Below are 18,404 nucleotides of genomic sequence, written 5' to 3' on the forward strand. Positions count from 1 at the left end.
ACCGGCTGCTTGCCCCTCAAACAGCCCCTTGGAAAAAGGCACAGCCCAGGAGATGAAGGTCTGAGGCATATGGGTGGCCTGAGATCCCAGAGTAAAGGGAGGCAGAGACAGAAAGACACAAAATCTGGGGCACGCTTATATGTTTTTATCTTTATAACATTTTATAAAATATTTTTGTAATTTTGCATCCTTTTAAATATTTGTTCAACATGTATTTAATGAGGGTAGAATCGGGGTGCTCTGTGGTGAGGGCAAACCACCAAAATAGAAGCCCAGAGTGGGGATCACATTTCTGCTTTAGTCGGACAGGCTGGCACACCTCTGGACCCTGTTCATCTTGTCCTGAGACAGGTTTTCAGCTCAAAACCGAAATGTGCTGGTTCCTGAGGCTGAGTTCCGTGCCGTGCACTCAGACCTCCCGGTCTCCAGGCAGGAGTACTTTCCCTGGGTTCCACTGCCTGAAAATCAGAACCGAACACCGCACCGCTCCTCCTCTCCCAGATCATTCCAGCGATGTTTCGTATCCACCTGCTCTGTGCCAGGGAATGAGCAGGACGCCAGGCAGCCTGGAGGAGTAAAGTCCTGCTGAGACACACGACTGCGCTCGCCAGCTCCACCATGTCTAGAAATCCCAGCCGGTGGGGCTGGCCTTGGCGTTGGGCAGGGACTGTCCTTCTGACAGCAGGCACAAAGCTCCTCTGAAACGCTTTCCATCCTGGTTCCTGCGTTTGCCCTCCCGCTGAAGAGTCTCTGCCAAAGTCCTCCCCTTGGTCTCTGACCTTCAGTCTGATTTCAGCTTTGGTGCCTTTCTCACAGGAGAGGGTTTCCTCCTCACAGCTACGAGAAGCAATTGTCCCGGGGCATTCTCTACCCCCACGGCCCCTCTGGACCCCCTGCACTCCACTGGAGAACTTTCCAGAAGGTACCACTTTGTTCATGCCGTCGTCTCACTGGCCAGATCCACACCTGGTTGAGTCCACCTGTGGGTTTCAGGGTCAGCTCCCAGTAGCACTGGTACAATGTCTAGAAGAGGGGCTGGTGAATTTGGGGATAGAGCAACTCAGGTGTCTTCATTATGTCATTCCTGGACCTTAATTAGCAGCAATAACCATAAGGCTTCCTCCCTTCCTTCCTTCCTTCCTTCCTTCCTTCCTTCCCTCTTTCTCTTTCTTTCTTTCTTTCTTTCTTTCTTTCTTTCTTTCTTTCTTTCTTCATTTTAAAGATTTTATTTATTTATTTGACAGAGAGAGAGAGCACAAGCAAGGGGAGCAGCAGTGGGAGAAGGAGAAGCAGGCTCCCCACTGAGCAGGGAGCACAACGTGGGACTTGATCCCCGGACGCTGGGATCATGACCTGAGCTGAAGGCAGCCACTTAACCGACTGAGTCACCCAGGCGTCCTTCTCCATCATGTATTCCTTACAGCAAGACTTTGTGCCATTTTTCTCTTCCTGCTCCCAACAGTCCTCTGAGGTGTGAGTAATTATTAGCCTCCCCTTTCAGTAGAGACTCTGAGATCCAGAGAGCCTACACAGCTCACCCCATTTTCCGTCTTTGAGTCTAACCTATGGAACCCCAGGAACCCCAGGTCTTGTAACTATCTTCTCCAGAGTGCCTACCTAGCACAATGCCTGCTTGATAAATGAATGGACACCCCATGTTAAATAAAGAAGCGGGCGCCCCTGGTGGTTACTGTCTATCTCTTAGGCCTGTTGCCCAGTTTCTTTGGGGTCCACGCACGCAATTGCAGGGCTGCATTTCCTGGCTGCTGCCACCTATTCCATTTGAGGAATAATTTAGACGTGTGACAGGAAGAAAAAAATGTCAGTCTCACTCCGGGTTAACCAGTGTTCCTAATTAGGCCACGAGGTGTAGTGCTTACAGCTAAATACAGTATGACTTTAGTGATAACTCAGCTAATAGTCTGTGGCCTCTGCTATCTCCTTCCCTGCATTTCCCTGATGAGGGTAGGAGTCCCTATGGACTCATGGGCTCCATTTCTTTAATGAGGCCTTAAAACACACAGAGAAATTATATCGACAGATAAAGTTGGCTTTCCTGTATACATACCTGCTAAAGGCTTCTGCTCCCTGAAGTGAGGTAAATACCATCTGACAGACCTTGCAGTCGAATTGCATGGGAGTTGACTGCACCATATGACGGAGTTAATTTTCCAAGTAACAAGGGAATATTAAAAGCAGTTTCTGTCTTCCCTGAACTGATGAGTAACAGAAATGGAAATATTCCTTTTTTTCTAGTAAAGAGTGGAGTGCAATGGGAAAGCGTGGTCTTCATAGTAATGGACCTGGGTACTAATTCTCATATGGTCAATGACTACTAAGCCCCTACTATGTTGGGGCTTACAGCAATGATGAAGGAGCCAGGTTTAGACGTTACAGCAATGACAAAGGAGCTTCGAGAAAATTCCACCGCCATGTAGAAAGTGCTGAGGTGGATAAATGTATAGGAGGACATCCAGCCCTGATGGGCCAGACGCTTGTCCGTCAGTACTCGGCAGCATTTCCAAAGCCTTCCATGTTCTGCTTGGTATTACAGGTGCCGAAGGTATGGAAATGTGTTTCTTCCCTTCCCTTGCCGACAGGATTCTGGTTTATATTCTGTTCTGAGAGCTCACATGCAAGATTTGGAAGAAGGAAGAGGAACGAAAGCCATTTTCACGGCAGCAGGTAGAACCGCGGGTTTAGGTAGACATGCGAATTCGCACAGAAACACCTGTTGGCGGTACCTCCGGCCGTTTGGCAGTAGCTTTGGGTCCTGACCTAAGAGATAGTCGGTGCTATCATTTTTCTTCGAAAGGGAATGGTGGACCTTATAGGTAGAAATGGTCTCTCATGCTTTTGATCCTTTAGCCCTTGATAGTGTTGCTTGGGGGAAGACTAAGGCTCTGGGTTTTGGAGATTCTGATAAATATGAGTAGCCTGCCCTCCCCCACCCCCACTGCCCACTTCATTCTACTGAAAGCAAGGGTATCCCCCTCCTTCCCTGAGGAGGCTGGGCTCCCCTTGTCTAAAGACCTTGCAATGACTTTACTTGAGATATAGTTACCTTGCAAAGAACCATTTTCAAAAAGACTTTCAAGAGCCACCCTGGTTACCCCTCATTGTCTCCAGACCCATAACTGGATGAGATCCCAGCATAGCCTGGAGAGATCTCTACAAGGTCTCACCTGGGAGGAGCCAGTTTACATACCAACACGATGATGATATTGGCATTGGTAGAAGCCCAAGGAATATGTGTGTGTGTGGGGGGGGGTTCCGAGAAGTATAGATTAAGAAAGTATCTATCTGAAGCCTGGGAATATTTTTCTTTTGGGGGAGACTCCTAGCAATTCCATTCTAAATGGTATACGTGAATGGGCGATGACAGTGAATACAGGTGGGACCACATCGCAGGAAGAAAAGTTTGTCACCTCATCAGAGACAAGCCAGAGCTGTCTCTGGGGATCACAGAGTAGACGGTTGAAGAAGGCGGTTCTGGACCCCCACCGTGGTCTCTGAGGCTGTTGCCAACAAGCAAACAAATGTGTAAAATACACAAGTTGGTCCTTGCTTTGCTATTTAAATATTTGCTGATAATAATTGCTGTGTAATTTCGCCTCTTCTCTTACTACCTTATTAAGGAACATCGGTGGTAGTTAAACTAAAGATTTATTCTCTAGGGGGAAAGTTGTGGAAAAATGAATAGAAGAAGATCCAACAATTAGCCAGAGATGGATACAGTGTCTGATGGGACCAGAACATTTCCTTTTGAGCTGAGAGTGGGTAAGTCTTTGTTGGCACAACGGAGAGCAGTAGCGTGTTATATTGTTGCCTTATTCATAGCTGCAAGTTAAATATTAGAAATGTATGTACAGAAAAGAAGTCAAAGGGGCAGACTGTGCCAGATGTCGCTCTGTGGGAAATCTGCACGGTGAAGCTTTCCTCAAGCATCTGGGTGGACTCTCGTGATTTACCTGTCCCTGTGAACAATAATTACGGCATCTGTATTTTCCTGACTTGGGTGGTCGGATTCCCTAAAAGCTGGGGTCACCTTGAGATCTGATAGTGGGCTTCCCTGATTTTTCTCCTCTCATCTACCTACAGCTTCATAAACCTGCTTTCCTGTATTAAGTCTCTTTATTTTATCAATACCTTTTAATGCCTGAACCCTGTTTGATGAACCAGTGTAGGAGATCCAACAAAGTGATGGGAAGTTCAGGTGAAACACGGAATGATAGATTCTATAAAGCCTGAAGACAAGAATATGGGGAAGTAGGGGAAGGTAGTGGTGGGCACTGTACTCACTGTACACTAGAATTTTCCAGGGATCTCACAAATAATTCTAGTTCACCCCTTCAGTAAGAGGTTGGGCTCTAGAGGGTAGCTTTTGGCTTGGGTCGTAGCTCTTATTCTTAACCCTGTAGGATTATGGATAAGAAAAGTCTCTTTATAGAGGCCGCAGTGTCCTAATAATGTATGAATAATACGTTCCTAGTCCATAGCTTTATTGAGAATACAAAAGACAATCTACATAAAGGCTCAATGCTGAGAACAAAGTCAGTTGTGAGTGTGGTTTGCCTCTATTATTTCACTGTAACGTATCTGAGGAAGTGGAGCCTGCAATCGTAACGATATCTGATAGAACCAGAACTCCCAAATCTTTATAAATATAATGCAACCATCCGCATAGCAAATATGTGATAATTGACAGGCTCAGAGATTGTATGTGTTGCTGAGGTACCCGGCAACCTGCAAATCTCATGGCTTATGAGGGTGGATATTTGTCAAGGGTGTGCAGCTTGTCTGTGGCTCTGTTGGCTGGGCGCCATATTGGTTTTGTTTTTAAATATGGCACATCCGGGCTGAAGGAGCAGTAGCTCTCTTGAATGCAGAATCTCCAGGATCCTGAAAAGGGCTTCTTAAAGCCTCTTCTTGGAACTCTCACTTCTGCCTATACTCCTGTGGTCAAAGCAAGAGATAGGCCCAAGCCCACATGGACGGGGTGGGAGAGTGAACTTCTTCCACAGGGCTGGAGGGCCAGGGAGGAAGAATATTTGCTGAGCAATAGTTCAATCTACCACCATGTTACAAACCAGAGTTTTGTAAAGCTTCTTGCCTTCGCCCTAGTTCTCTTGGGTTTTCTCATGGTGCTGGATTATCTGTTTTTAACTAGGCATCACCACACCCACCTTTTACAGTCTTTTATGCATTGCCAGAGAGACACCTGGAGATGTAGCTCTCAGAATCTCTACCTTTATGTGGTTCTAGGTTAGAGTCTCCCAAAGACAGGACAAATATGTGAAATTTGGGAGGGAAAAAGCAGAAGCCATTATTTATTATTATTATTATTATTGATGGCAGTCGCACATAGTCACATGAGCAGATAGCCAATATGAAGTTAGTAGGGCCTTCTGGGTCCTACACAGGTCCTAGAAGTCACCTGTCCTGATATCATAGGCAGCTGACATTGGCAATGTTGGCACCCCTGGGGCTTCCTGAGATTTGCCGTGGGTTCCGGGTGGGCTCTCTTGTTAATTACCTCCTTCTTGAAGCTTCCCTAACAATCGTTCTTATAGCCCTTCCAATAATTATGTAGGCTTTTAATGCCCTCTGTTAAAGCACTTTCTGCTTGGAATGCCTAGAGTGGCTTCTCTTTTTTCAATGGAATTCTGATTTACATATTTTATATTTTATAAAAATTCTGGATATTCTCCCTTGTAATAAAAATGACCAGGTTTTGCCACCTCTGGGTTCTGAAGATCTAGGCAATAATCATCAGGTAGGGTTTGCCTGGCGCATTTTTAAACTGAGAACAAAACGTGAAGGAGATCCTAATTTGGGTCTATACAAAATCAATGGCAAAACAATGTTTTGAGAAATACTAAACAGGTACTTGGTAGGGTGAGCTACAGATATTTGTCTTTCAGTATTTACACGGAATGAACCACAAAGGAAGAATCACAGAGCTCCAGCTCATCCTCCGTGAGAACGAATGGTAAGACCCAACTAATATGGCTAAAGGGCTCAGTCTTGTTTAGAGCTCCCTGGTCCTGGGAGATCTCATGTGTCTGGCAGTTGACTCACCCACCATGTATGTCAGCTCCAGACCCCGTCTTATGTATCTCAGAAGGTTCTAGCAAATGCATATACTGAGCTTGCAGTCTGTAACTACTGAGGTTTCTGCTGTGTTTCATGTTGAAGGGAGCTCAGGTGCACAGAACGTATTAATCATAATCCTTGATTCATGGCACACTCGTCCTCAGTCCATGCCCAGGGCCTCTCGTCATTTAATTATTTGTCAATTAGTTTATCTTAATAATGCAATCAGCATCCATGAACCCACCACTCTTAGCTCCTGTGGAAGCTTTCCATTCTTCAGTATGCTCTGCGAAACGCTGGCAGAATTTTAGCAAATACAGCTATGTGATTTTTTTGGGGGGGGTCTCTTTAATTTCATCACCAGATCTACACCTGTGGCTGCATTTTCTTTCTTGTCTGTGAAAATAAGGAATAGACATTTTATTTTATTATTTAAAAAAGTTTTTTTTGAAGATTTTATTTATTTATTTGACAGAGACAGACAGCGAGAGAGGGAACACAAGCAGGGGGAGTGGGAGAGGGAGAAGCAGGCTCCCCACCGAGCAGGGAGCCCAATGCAGGGCTCGATCCCAGGACCCTGGGATCATGACCTGAGCCGTAGGCAGACACTTAATGGCTGAGCCACTTGAGCACCCCAGGAATAGACATTTTAAACACCTTTTGGCAGAGGAATTATATCCTTCTGGTTGTCCAAACTGTAAATGGACCCATTCTGGGCAAAAATAGAAATGCCCCAACATTTCCACTTGCCATCATTAAAGCATCTCTTTGGCAATACCAGAGTGGGACATTTCTATGTGATCAGTGTGGTACTGGTTAAAGCCTTGGGAACTGTTTTGGATTAATAGAGGAGATGAACCTTTAGAAGAAATATTTGCTTTTTAATAGTAGATAGCCCCAAATAATAAATAAATTAAAAATTAATACTATTTAAATATTCTTTAAATATTCATTTGTTAAACTTTTTAAAAAAGATTTATTTATTTATTTATTTATTTATTTATTTATTTATTTAACAGGGAGAGAGAGCACAAGCAGAGGAAGAGGGAGAAGCAGGCTCTACACCAAGCACAGAGCCTGATGTGGGACTCGATCCCAGGACCCCTGGGATCACGACCTGAGCCAAAGGCAGATGCTTAACCGACTGAGCCACCCAGCCATCCCCATCTGTTAAACTTAAATCAAAGGAAATTATATATCGAAAGGTCCAACAAAATATAAATTAAAAAAACATGCAAACAAACAATTGTCTCACTACTTAATTGCAAAATTTCAGCTTTCTTAAAGCATGGATTTGAACCACTCATTAAATATAGAAATCTACGTTTAAATATGCCAATTTGCTTGCAAGCAAATTTAACAAAAAGTCTATTCTGTAAGCAATGAGATGAAACAACACAAAATCTGGGAATTCTAAAATAAGTGGAGAAAAAAGCAAACGAAAGAATGGGATCAATTGAAATCTGAATTAAAAAGCACCTTTTCTGAAGTGATTGCCATGTAACCAAAAGGTATTCTCTAACATGAATGGGAACCGAAACGCTCGTTCTTTAAGATTTATTTAGTCATTTCTAAAAGAGGTGACTGTGCCTGATGGCTCAGTCATTAAGTGTCTGCCTTCAGCTTAGGGCTTGATCCCAGAGTCATGGGATCGAGCCCCGCATCGGGCTCCTCTGCTAGGAGCCTGCTTCTTCCTCTCCCACTCCCCCTGCTTATGTTCCCTCTCTCCCTAGCTGTCTCTCTCTCTGTGTCAAATAAATAAATAAAATCTTTAAATAAATAAATAAATGAAAGAAGTGACTGTTTCCCGTTACCGAGGGCCAGTTAGCATGAGAAGTCTCATAACTTACTTCCATTTGAGTGTCTATGATAGAGCAGAAATTTCTCCTGTGGTGGACTGAACATAATGAGGACCTCGAAGAAAACCATGCATTTGCAACTAGTACCACAAATCAAACACATTAATGGTAGGTGATCTCTGCCCTTACAGCCACACCCACAGCTCCTCCAGCCACAGCTCGTATTCAGAGATTTATACCTCGCTACATCCCTGGGGAAATCTGGAGTTCACCCCATCCCGCCTTCTAGGCAGTGAAGGAAACTGCGTTCATGACCACCTTTAGTGAGGTGGGAGTTGAACCAACAAGGAGCCATATGGTCCACTCCTTTCCTTTTCTCTCACATTCCTGTCTGCGACATAAGTACTGTTATTTGACTTTTTTTTTTAAAGATTTTATTTATTTATTTGACAGAGATAGAGACAGCCAGCGAGAGAGGGAACACAAGCAGGGGGAGTGGGAGAGGAAGAAGCAGGCTCCTAGCAGAGGAGCCTGATGTGGGGCTCGATCCCATAACACCGGGATCACATCCTGAGCCGAAGGCAGATGCTTAACCGCTGTACCACCCAGGCGCCCCTGTTATTTGACTTTTATAGATATAAAACTGAGAGTTAGAAATTATATGACGTATCTATAGCTATGCTGTGACTGAATGATGGAGCCAAGGAGGTAAATATGAAGCTTTCTCTAAAGCTCTCTCTCTCTCTTTTTTTTTTTTTTTTTGTGTGTGTGTGACACTAGTGCACCAATCACATTATCCCCCCAAATACTCAACTCTTCCATGAATGGGCAGTGGCCAACCTCAGAAGGCAACCTGACTCTTCCCCAGCCGAGCGAAATTACTAGAAGAATCTTTCTGTCACTTTCACCCATTGGTTTTGCCCTTGGAAGCAAAAGGAAAAAAATAGTGTATCTTTCCTCTGTGTGACAATCCTTCAAGTGTCTGAAGGGCCCTCTAGGTCTGATGTCACCACAGCCCCACAAGGGGCTAACATTGCCACCTGAAAGGATCTCCCATGACAGCTGAACACACGCAGCCCCTGGGGTTGAATCAATCATGACTCCATCACATCACTTCCAGAAACATCAAGTTCTTTCTTCAGATGTTGGTCACTCATCAAAAAAGGTGAAAGAAATCCACCTTGATGTCTCTCTGTGATCAATCCTGGAGAGGCAGTGGGGGAGTTTTCCTTATTTTCAGCAGTGAGTCTACAGAGAAGAATGTTGCTCTGAAGACAGGCTACTGTCTAACCCAAGTCCTAGGAAGGGAAGCCCAAACCGGTCAAAGAGCATCTCTGGGTCAATCCTGGGCATTTTTTTTCACTGTGGTGTTTCTGTGCCAACAATTGCAGCACATTCAATACATATTTATTAATCACCTACTGTTCGATGAATGCCATTCCGGGCACTGAGCTAGACAAAATTCCTGCCCCAAATTCCTGCTAAAAATGTAAATTAAAAATAAGATTCCTGGGAAGTGTGTAAAATTCAAAATGGTTGGTTAGAGAAGGTGTCACTGAAGTGACATTTAAGCAGACCCATAGGCGATGAGGGAGGGAACCGTGGGATTATGTGGAGAAGAGAGAACACTCAGCTGAGGGGCCAGGGATGGGAGGAAGCCTATGAGGCTGGAGTTGAACCAACAAGGAGGCCTATGGTCCAGATGAGGTCAGGGTGGTGTGGGGGGCCAGATGGTGTGGAGCCATGGTTTCCAAAGACTAGTCCACGGGTCCTGGGCTTCCTCAGACACTTTCAGAAGATCCAAGAAACCAAAAAAAAAAAAAAAAAAAAAAGAAAAGAAAAGAAAAAAAAAGTTTTGTAATACTACTGAGATATTATTCGTCTTTTTTTTTTTTCACTAACACACAACGGAATTTTCTAGGTACTAACACAGCGTCCGACATTGCAACAACGAATACAGAAGCACCTAAGAGAACCCATCTCCCTTCCACAAACTAGACATGAAAACATTCTGCAAAAATGTATTATAGTGTTACTCTTACTGCTGTTTTTCTTTTGTTCTGGAAAAGGCAGTTATTTTTCATAAAAATGTTGTTGGCAGTAATAGGTAAGGGCTTATTATGGTTATTTTTCAATGAAGTAATACATGTTTTTTCAAGTTCTCAATTTTAATTTCTACCCTGGCACATATTGATAGATACAGTGCATATCAATAAAACTGTTTTTGGAGTCCTCAGTCACTTTTTAAGAGTTTAAAGGGGTCCTGAGGCCACACAGTTGAGAACCACCGGTGGAGGGCACGAGAGGCTAGTTTGGTGACTTTTGGCTTTTGACACTGGCTGGTTTTGAGCAGGGGGTCATAAGAAGGTTGCACTCCCGGCTCCCGGGGTCAGTCTGACTGATGAGTGGGAGCAGGTCGAAGGGGGCAGCAGCGGGAGAGAAAGGCGAGGAGCGCGGAGGTCGGTCAGGAGGTGCCCACGGTGGTCCAGCAAGTGGCGCTGGAGCCTTGGACCCGTGGGGGGGTGGGCAGGGTGGTGAGAAACAGCCTCAATTCTGGATTTATTTTTAATGATGAGCCCACAAGTGTCTTTGTTGAGAGACTAGCAGTGGAATGGGGAAGTCAAATGGGAGTCCAGGAATCTTCTATGCTTCCTGGTGGTTGTTTTTCGTGAGGAAAAAAGGGTCAGTAACTGGGATTTCCCACAGGTTTCCTTGCCACGTAATCCAGGACGCAGAGACTTCGCTTTTAGTGTCCTTACATCTTGCCTCTGAAAGATTGTAGAAGGTTCAGGAACATGAGGAGTGGCTGTTGCCTACAGCCCGGGAGTAGGGTTTACTCAGCCCTGCTACTTGGTTTTGCTACCCTGGAGGAAGTAAGAGTAAGTCTTGAAGACGTGTTCAGGGTTTTCCTGTGTGCTCAGACCCTGTCTGCCCCTGGGGGGGCCGAGGTGGGGAGACACATCACAGCTCTAGAGTGTGCCCCGCAGGGCTGGGGACGCTGTGGGCTGCCCTGGCCCCGGGGGACATCCCTTGCGTCCCCACAGATCCCTTTCTCACGAGCATGGCTCCAGACCTCTTCATCTTTGGCTTGTGTGACTCCTCTCACGCCCCTTTCTCATTCCCCGCTGGTCCATGAGCAGGCAGAGACGAGAAAGAGAGAGAGAGAGAGAGAGAGAGAGAGAGCGTGCGTGTGCTGGGGCCGCATGCTGGAGCAGAGATGGGCTCCTGTCTCATTTCCTCCACTTACTGATGCCACAGCACAGGCTGCTTGCTGTAGAATGCACTGTGTCCTCTCTCCCTCCCTCTCTCCATCTCTCCTCTCCGTCTCTGTCTCTGCTGTCTTTCTATCTCTTTTGTGGCATGAGATAAAAAATTCGCTAGTGTCCACAGTCCAAATAGAGCAACAGCTTTATTTTCTGTTCAGTCGGATAACCAGGTTAAATATTTACACTGCCTTAAGACAATTCCTCCTCCTTCCCTACCTCCTCCCTCTCCTCCTCCTCCCCCACTTCCTCTCCTTCCCCTTCCCCCCTCCTCCTTCTTCTCCTTCCCCTTCTCCTCCTTCTCTTCTTTTCCTCCTCCTCCTCCTCCCCCCTTCTGCTTCTCCTTCTTCTCTTTCCCCTTCCCCTTGCTCTCCTCCTCCTTTTTCTTCTTTCTACTATTATCATTAGTTTTTCCATTAATGTGAACCCTAAGGCAATGAAACTTCACCTTCGCTCACTCATTACCGTCATTTTGCTCACCGAATTGGGTTTGGACTACGTATCAGTGATCAGTCAGGCTTCTCCAAAGGAACAGAACACACACAGTTGACCCTGGAACAACAGGAGAGTTTGAGGTTACTAACCCCCTGCCCAGTTTAAAATCTGTGCATAACGTTTGATTCTGCCAAAACTTACTAGAGGCCTTAATGAAAACATAAACAGGCCGTGAACACATATTTTGTACGTTATATGTATTATATATTGTATTCTTACAATAAAGTAAGTTAGAGACAAGGAAATGTTATTAAGAAAATTATAAGGAAGAGAAAATCCATGTACAGTACTATACTGTAAAATACGGTATAATAATATTTATTGAAAAAATCTGCATGTAAGTGGACCCATGCAGTTCTAACCCATGCATATATATATAATATATATTTATATATATATTTACATATATATATATACACATACATATATATACACACACATAGATGTCCACCTGTGCCCTATATAGCCAGCCACATATTCTCCATATAGCCACACCCACATATAGAGGTATACATATATAGACTAGCTTTGGACCAAATGATTGGGGACCATAGCCAGTTGGCACGTAAAATTATTCACCATCACAGAACAACACAGCGGCCAAGTCCTGGGGAAGAAGGTCCTGTTTTACCTCCAACAAAGCAACAGCTGGAGGCAGTAAGAAGCAGCTGTCCAAGAAGGCTTCTGAGTTAGATGGGTTTCGGGGCAGAAATGGAAAGAGAGCGCATCCCATCATACGCACCCCTGGAGAGAGGGTCTGCTTTCTGAACCAGAGACAGGAGGAGTTTATAGGGCCTTTTCCCTCCACAGGTGCAAAATCATTTCACAGACTCGAGCCACCCACCATGCAAGCTGGGTCCATTTCAACGTGTAGCCCGCTGGGAAACATCTTGTAAAGTCGTTAGATGGCATCAGTTATGAGGTTGCACAAACAAAGAGACAGAGTTCCAGCCCCGCCCCCCATCCCAGGGACTGAAGATATTTTACCAGCCAGTTACTAAAAGAGTGAGCTGAGCTTCCAGTTTGGTTCCTAACAGACCCTCTGACCTGCCTCTAATGTGTTCCAATCACCACTCCTGATGCTTGCTTAGTGTTTTACATCCCTAGTTATACCCAAACAACTACACAAGAAATTGGGTCAGAGTCACTCTAGATCTCCTCCTCCCCTTCTGTCTCCTTCTATGGAACCAGGGTGTTTCTTCACTGTAGTGAATCCCCTGGGAGCAACTTCTTAACTCCAACCCACAGCTTTGTATAAAAATCACACCTACCCAAGCCCCCCACCTTGGGAGAGATGAGGCAATTGAATGCTGTGCTCTCGATGGTATAAAGTACAGTCAACAGGTGCTTGAAGTTATCATGATAGCTGTCTGGGTATTGGTATGATATGGGGCTGGAAATCAGTGAGAATCCAGAAAGTAAGATAATTTAGTTTCCCAAGTCAGTAAGTGGGAGGGATGTTGAGCCTATGACCCCAGAGCGACGGTCAGGCCAGGGGGTCAAATCCTAAGTACCAAGAATCTGCAAACACAGCCGAGAGAATGGAAAAGAAGATGATGTCCAGGCAGGGGCAGGTTTTCAAAGAAATAATCGTGAGTGTGAGCCACAGATCAGGGACAAGGAAATCCTGGCAAGGTAGCGGAAGCAGGACACAGAGTGACATTAAGACACCAGCTGAAGACATCCGCCTTAGTCTGGTTTGCTTCCTAGAGGCACTCCGTGTCACTTCTTATTTCTTGATGTCCTAAAAGGAACACCTGGTACCTGACAGGCAGAAATGATTCATTAAAAGGGCCCAAGACAGAACAAGTTTATTGGATTTTTAGTCAAGACAAAAGCTCATCTCAAAGGTTTCCAAGCGCTCCTTTCGCAGACACTTCTGTTCCTGGAAAATAAAGGGCAGGTTCCTGCCGCAACACAGCCCTTTCTGTCTGCTTCAGAGTACCCCCAAACCACACATAAAACAGCAGTGACCATTGGCTGTTAATTATGACGATGATGCCTCTCTCTCTTGGGACGTGTGATCACTCCAAGTTGAAGTTTGCAAACAGTCCTGTCTGGGACATTGTCATGGGCAACCGTGAGAAGAAGCTGTGGGATGGAAGAAGCCCTAATAATCAAGAAACTGACATTCGAGGTGCCTCTGGAGAATTTCCAGGCATTCTGTCGGCAACTTGAGGTGGCTGGATTTCTCCCGTGTAAGGTGGGAGTTGAGCCAGAACAATATTTTCGCACAAATGTTGGGTTTTTTAGAATTTTATTTTAGTAGATGTTTATATGTACAGAAACATTGACAAGATAGTACAGAGGTCCCATATACATCCTTCTCCCTGTCCCCCTATTATTAACACTTTATATTAGCGTGATACAATTGTTATAATTAGTGAACCAATATCCATGCATTATTATCTAAAGTCCATGCTTTGTTCAGATTTCCATAGTTTTTAACCTAATGTCCTTCTTCTATTCCAGGATACCATCCAAAGGTGCCAAAATACATTGAGTTGTCATGTCACCTTATGCTCCTTATGGCTATAGCAGTTGTCAGACTCTGCTCGTCTTTGACGACCTTGATGACTTTGAGGAGTCCTGTAAAATATATTGCAGGATGGCCCTTTATTGGAATTTGTCTGATGTTCTTCTTGTGATTACACTGGAGTTACGAGTCCGGGGGAGGAAAATCACAGAGGTCAAGTGCCATTTCCTTCACATCAAATCAAGGGTACATACTATCAACATGATTTATGACGTTGATGATGACCGCGATCACCTGGCCAAAGTACTGTTTGTCAGCTTTCTCTACTATAAAGTTAACTTTTCTTTTTCCTCCCTTTCCACACGGTGCTCTTTGGGAAGAAGTCATTATGCACGATGCACACTTAAGGACTAGGGGTCAAGCTCCTCCTTGAAGGTGGCGTAGCTACATAAATTATTTGGAATTTTTCTGCATGGAAAATTGTCTCTTCTCACCCATTTATTTGCTTATTCCATTATTTATATTAGCTTAGGCTCATGGATATTTATTTTTGGGTTATACTATTGGGAAAAGTATTTGGGAATACTATTTTTTAAAATGATTTTGTGGCTCGGATTGTTCCAGTGTGAGCCCTCGAGAGCTCTTTCAGTTGACCCCTGTGTTTTTCTGAAATATCCCCACCATGGAGCATTTTCGTTTGTTTTCATTTTTTGTTGTGTGTGGGGGTTGGTATTTCCTTATTATTTGTCGTTACAAGACACTCCGGGCTCATCCTCCATATTTCCTGCCCCAGTCCTAGATTCAGCCACTTTTTCAAAGAGCCTCATTGTTTTTATTGGAAAATGGTATTAAAAACCAAGATTTGGATGATAGGTGTGCTCACTGCTACTGGGCTGTGATTGCTTCTTGACCTTCTTCCTGACCTTTGTGCTGACACAGCAAGAAAATATATGTGCGTGTACTAATTGATGAATATATAGATGTTGGGACATATTTCTATATGTAATCATCTTTATATTAATGTAAACACGAGTTCTTACTGATATCTCCAACTCTAATTCATTACCACATTGATTATTCTAGGCTCCTCCCCTTGCTGATCTGTAAATTTCCGCTCCAACAGTGAGAAATCTAAATCACACTATCTTCCATCCCTTTACTTCATTGTTCGTTTCAAACATCAATGGACAGCAATATCAGAACTGTTAACTCATATTTCTGCAGTACGCATTTGTGGATACACACTGATCTTCTCAAGTATAGAGCTAATGTACAGTTGCTTTTGTCTTTAATGTTACATACTTCACTCATTTCCAAAGTTATTTGGGTCATCATATTTTCTCCCCACTTCGGTGAGGTGGTTTCATGCATTTATAATACATTTAGATTACTTGTTACATTCTACGTTCTATCTGGGATCTTCTGTACTACTAAAATTTTTTTTAGCGTGTGTACTTCAAGGATCATATTTTGTGCAGTAATGTTCTATGGCTTTTGAAAAATGCCTAGTGTCTTCCATTTGGCAATTACAGTATCATACTGAATGGTTTCACGATGCTAAAAAAATCCCCTATGCTTCAATTCCCTGTGCTGAGTCAATCCTCCTCTCTTTCCCCTGGAACCCTGGTCACTGGCAACCACCACTTTGTTTCTAATCTCTATAGTTTTGTCTTTTTCAGAATGTCATGCAATTACAATCACATTATGTAATTTTAACAGATTATCTTCTTTCTTTTTTTTTTTTTTAAAGATTTTATTTATTTATTTGACAGAGAGAGAGACAGCCAGAGACAGAGGGAACACAAGCAGAGGGAGTGGGAGAGGAAAAAGCAGGCTACCAGCCGAGGAGCCTGATGCGGAGCTCGAACCCAGAACACCGAGATCACGCCCTGAGCCAAAGGCAGACGCTTAACGACTGTGCCACCCAGGCGCCCCATGATTATCTTCTTTCACTTAGCAATGTGCAGTTAATATTTATCTGTGTGTCTTTGTGTCTTGATAGTTTGTTTCTTTTTATCACTGAAAAATATTTCATCAAATGGATATACCAGTTTACCTGTTCACCTACTGAAGGACATGCATATACAATTTGTACATATTTGTTAGATTTATACCTAGTATTGTGCCTAAGTATTTCACTTCTGGGGGAGCTATTGTAAATAGTAATGTTATTTCAAATTCCTCTTGTTCATGCTGGAAAATAGAAACACAATTGACTTTTGTGTATTAACCTTGTATCCTGAAACCTTACAACACTCACAAGTTTCAGGGGGGTTTTGTGGATTCTTTTGTATTTTCTACATAGACAATCACATCATCTGTGAATAAAGGCAGTTTTATATTTTCTTGTCAATCTATCTGTCTCTGTATATGTTATTTATACATATTATGTTATTATATATGTTTTAATATATGCAACTATATCTATATATATCTATATTCCTTTTCTTGTTTTATTGCACTGGCTACAACTTCCAGTACAATATTGACTAGGAGTGGTGAGAAGGGACATTCTTGCCTTGTTCCCAATCTTAGGGAGAAAGCATTCAGTTTGACTATGATGTCAGCCATAGGTTCTTTGCAGACGTTCTTTATCAAACTGAAATTCCCTCTTATTCCTAGTTTGGAAAGACTTTATCACGAATGTGTGTTATATTTCATCAAAAATATCTAAAAGCTTTTCTGAATCAATTGATATGATCATATGATATTTCTTCTCTAACCATTGATGTGGTGTGTTATATTGATTGATTTTCAAATATTCAGCTGGCCTTGCACACCTGGAATAAATCCCACTTGGTCACAGGTATAATTCTTTGTATACATTATTGATTTGTTAATATTTTGTGGGTTATTTTTACATCTATGTTCATTAGGGATGTAGGTCTGTGGTTTACCTTTCTTGTAATATCATTATCTTGGGCTATTATTAAGAGAATGCTGGTCTCATAGAATGAATTAGCAAGTATTTCCTCTCCTTTTATTTCTGCAAGAGATTGTGAAATATTGGCTTCAATTCTTCTTTAAATATTTGTGAGAATTTATTGGTGAAACCATCTGGACATGGTGATCTCTTTTTGGAAGGTCTTTAATATTGACTCAATTTATTAAACAGATATTAGCCTATTGAGATTACTTCTTCTTGAACGAGTTTTGGTAGCTTGTGTCTTTGAAGGAATTGGTTTATTTAAGTTGTCAAATCTGTAGACATAGAATTATTCATAATATTCTTTCATTATCCTTTTTTGCATCTACAGGACCAGCAATGATGACCCTTCTCCATTTATGATGCTGCTAATTTGTGTCTTCTCTCTTTTCTTCTTCATCAGACTGGCTAGAGGTTTACCAATTTTATTAACCTTTTCAAAGAATCAGTTTCTGATTCTATTGACTTTCTTCATTGCTTTTCTATTTTCAATTTCATTGATTTCTGCTTTAATTTTTAAATTTCTTTTCTTCTGCTTGCTGTAGGCTTCCACTGCCTTCTTTCTCTAGTTTACTAAGGTGGAAAGCTTAGGTTATTGGTTTTTGATCTTTTTTATTTTCTAATATATACACTTAATACTATAAATTTCCCTTTAAAGCACTGTTTTTGCTGCAACCCATAGATTTTATTTTATTTTTAAATTTTCATTTGGCTCAAATATTTTTAAAATTGGCTTGAGGCTCCTTCTATGACCCATGTGCTATTTACCAGTGTGCTATTAATTTCCAAATATTTGGAGATTTTTTCCAGCTCTTTTTCTCTTGTTAAATTCTAGTTTAATTTCACTGTGGTCTGAGAATATACTTTATAGGGGTTTTATTTTTAAGAATTTGTTGGTATGTTTTATGGCCCAGAATGTGTTCTATCTTGAGGAATGTTTCATGTTAGCCTCAAAGCAGTGTGCATTTTGCTCTTTTTTGGATGGAGTGTTCTATAAATGTCAACTAGATCAATTGATTGATCATTCAGGGCAACTATATCCTTCTGAATGTTCTGCCCACTTGATCTATCACTTCTTGAAAAGGTGTGTTAAAGTTTCCAACTATAATACTGCATTTTTCTATTTCTCCTCAAAGTTCTGTCAATTTTTGCCTTACCAATTTTGATGCGCTGTTGTTAGGTACATATATTTTAGAATTATGTCTTTTGGAGAATGAGGTGTTTTATTATTATGTAGTGCCCCTCTTTACCCCTGACAATTTCTCTTGTTCTGATGTCTGCTTTGTCTGAATATAATACAGCTATCCTGGCTTTCTTTTGATTAGTATTAACATGGTCTATTTTTCTTC

Source organism: Ursus maritimus, unplaced genomic scaffold (genome assembly GCF_017311325.1).
Source record: "Ursus maritimus isolate PB19 unplaced genomic scaffold, ASM1731132v1 scaffold_2, whole genome shotgun sequence".
In the NCBI taxonomy this organism is placed as follows: domain Eukaryota; kingdom Metazoa; phylum Chordata; class Mammalia; order Carnivora; family Ursidae; genus Ursus; species Ursus maritimus.